Raw genomic sequence first — 3,548 nt, forward strand, 5'->3', positions numbered from 1 at the left:
AGTACAAGGACTATGTTTTTGCGAAGGATTTGTTCACCGCTGAGTACATTGACTCCCTGCAGACCTTTGAGATCCGGGACAGTGACATCTTTCTGGTCACTTACCCTAAGTCAGGTGAGTGACAAATCTACTGGATGGATAAAACAGCGTTTGAGATGGTCCAGACACTTATCATACTTGGGGGTACTTGACATGAAAAAAGGTTGAGATCCCTGCTCTGTTTAGGTAATCAGTGAGGAGAGAAACCTGCCGTTTAGTCATCAGTGAAAAGTCCGCCTCCTAGAGAGAATAAAAACTGCCTTTTAGAAAGTTAAAGGCACAATCCGGGGATTGGAACATCCATCTTTGGAATTTTGAAATGAGTGATATCCATTGATTCTTGAAAAATATAACTTCAATCCTCCCGAGTGGCGCAGCGGTCTAAGGCACTGCAGCGCTTGAGGCGTCACTACAGGGCTCGATCCCGGGCTGTGTCGCAGCCGGCCGCAACCGGGAGACCCATGAGGCGACGCACATTTGGCCCAGCGTCGTCCGGGATGAGGAGGGTTTGGCGGCCGGGATGTCCTTGTCCCATCGCGCTAGCCTTCGTCTTCGACACACTGGTGCGGCTTTTAAGCAGTGTGTCAAGAAGTGCGGTTTGGCAGGTCATGTTTCGGAGGACGCATGGCTCTCGACCTTCGCCTCTCCCGAGTCCGTACGGGAGTTGCAGCGATGGGACAAGACTGTAACTACCAATTGGGGAATATAACTTATACATTTCTCATGAGACATGACATAGTTCAACTGTCTTAATGCTTGTTTTACTCCAGCCCCTTCAGCTCTGGCAGGGGGACTGCTTCGTTGTTTTTTCGAATCCCCTTTAACCATGTCGCTCCCAAGAGCTCTATGACTGACACCTTTCATGATGCTGACCTGTAGGAACGATCTGGGCACAGCAGATCATCACCTCTATCTGTGAGTCAGAGATGGGTGATGTCTATCCCAACAACTTGGAGATGATGCCATGGCTGGAGTATATGGAAAAACGCCTGACTATTCCTTACGCCCCCAACCTCGGCTATCTCGCCTCCCACCTCACCCCGTACTCATGCCCCCAGGCCTGAGGAACAAGAAGGCAAAGGTAGGCAGAGGAGGGGAAGATGGAGGCCCTACTGTATGGTTTGCATCCCAAATGTCACCATTTTCTCTATACAGTGCACTACTTTTTGACCAGAGCCCACAGGGCTGTAAATGTCTCTCTTGTTCTCAGATGATCTATGTGATGCGGAACCCAAAGGACAACGTGATTTCCTACTATCACTGGTGTATTAACTGGGCCATGTTTGAGACCCCAAAGAGCTTCGAGGACTTTCTGGACCAGTGGTTAGCAGGGAATGGTAGAGTAAAGACATCATTCATATAACACCATGGTTGGGTCCCAAATGGCACCATATTCCTTCTCTACATAGTGCACTTAATTTTCCCCAGGGCCGATAGGGCTCTGGTCAAAAGTAGTGACCTATAGGGAATAGGGTGCCATTTGGGACGCAAACAGCCTGTTATAACCCTGACAGGCTACGTCCTAAACGTCACCCTATTCACTATATAGTATAGTGCACTACTTTTGACCAACCCATGAATACTGTAATGACCTTGGTGACGCAGCCTGTTATGACCATGTTATGGCCCTACAGTTGGCGCTTCGTCCTGGTTTGACCACATCAGAGAGTGGCACAGTAAGAGAGACCAGTACAACATCCTGTTTCTGACCTATGAGGACATGATCATGGTAAGATATTACAGACTCATCTTACACCTATGACCTCTGACCTCTGACCTCTGCTGGATAGCTAGCTAGAGACAACCAACCAGCCTGGCTTGCCTATCCCCAATCTTTTGGTCTAAATTTTCCAATTTTATTAACAAGGATGGACATGAAATGAAGAGGGAGACAGACAGAGGACATAGTGTGTAGAAGTGCTGTGGGGCCGGCGTGTGATCCCACACAGGCAGGGGATTGCATATGTGCCGAGGGCAGTTGGACTTCACCACTTGACCAACCTCAGGCACAGGGTTCCATCTTTAATGGACATGTTCTTCCTTTCTCAGGATCTGAAGACAGCCGTGCTGAAGATCTGCCGCTTCCTTGAGCGGGACCTGACTGAAGCAGACATCAACAAGATAGTGGAAAAAGCCACGTTCAAAAACATGAAACACGACAGCAAGGCCAACTACGAGTTCATACCAGAGGACATTCTCAAAAAGGGGCAGTTCCTACGCAAAGGTCAGGGCCTGTATTCACACAGCGTCTCTATACCAGTGTTGATCTAGGATCAGTTGTGCCTTTTAGATCATAATAAATGAGATCACATGGACATGGGGGACCTGATCCTAGATCAGTACTCCTACTCTGAGATGCTTCGTGAATATGGGCCTGAGATTGGGAAAAAAAACTGTTTGTAAATAAACTGCATATAAACCATTTTATAATGCTCTTACTCTGAATAATGACGTGTTGGTTGTGCTGTGACAGGTAAAATCGGGGAGTGGAAGAACATGTTCACAGTGGCCCAGAGTGAGAGGTTTGACCAGGTCTATGAGGAGCGGATGAAGGACGTGACTCTGAAGTTCATCTGGGACATGGATCAACAATCAGAGTGATGGGAAGGTGGAGCCTGCAGCTCTGCCACCACAAACTACCCAGTGGACACTAAAGCCATGGACATTCGTGTCAATTATCTGTTGAATGTACCAAAACTTGATATCCATTACAGATAGAGTGAGGTGAAAAAAGGATTTGATCCTCTGCTGATTTTGTACGTTTGCCCACTGACAAAGAAATGATCAGTCTATCATTTTAATGGTAGGTTTATTTGAACAGTGAGAGACAGAATAACAACAACAAAATCCAGAAAAACGCATGTCAAAAATGTTATAAATTGATCCAGTACTTTTTTTCCCTCACTGTAGATAAAATACATAATTAATCTCAGAGGGGAATCTTTTATATAATAAAATGCTATCAACTCCATTTTTTCTATTATATTTATATATTTATAATGAGCTGAACAGGTAGCAATACTTATCAGGACAGACTCAATTCCTGAACCATCATTTGAGTCCAACAGTATCCACGACAGCAGTGTTCAATGGAACCGTTTTTAAAGCCATTTTGAAGGAGCCCATCAAGGCAATGTAGGTTGCATGGCTGAATTTGGACCCCCATTAGCTCTCCAGAACCGTTCCCGCTCTAACTCCTGAACAGGGGGAGGAAGGAGAGGTAGAGAGACGAGAGGAGGAGAAGTGCACCCCTCACCTCAGGACTATCTTCACACACTGGAAGTCTGTCTCCTCATCTCCCTGTCTCTCCCCTGCTCTCACTTGGGGCCAAAGCCAGGCCACTGGTACTTTTCAGCTGGCATTTACATAACAATGACTAACTGTGAACTTTAACACCTTCTCCCAAAGGAACTGTTTTGATGATGCAGAGTTGTTGATTCTGCTCTTCACAAGTCCTCACTGTCAGCTCTAGATATGGAAACACCATGTCCCTAGTATAACATAAGGGT

General features: G+C 46.3%; 1 pseudogene; it reads left to right on the forward strand.

Moving 5' to 3' along the window:
• Positions 1-3,010, forward strand: part of LOC123484434 — a 4,391-nt pseudogene extending 1,381 nt beyond the window's left edge.
• Positions 3,011-3,548: the final 538 nt, after the last annotated feature.

Source organism: Coregonus clupeaformis, chromosome 5 (genome assembly GCF_020615455.1).
Source record: "Coregonus clupeaformis isolate EN_2021a chromosome 5, ASM2061545v1, whole genome shotgun sequence".
NCBI lineage: Eukaryota > Metazoa > Chordata > Actinopteri > Salmoniformes > Salmonidae > Coregonus > Coregonus clupeaformis.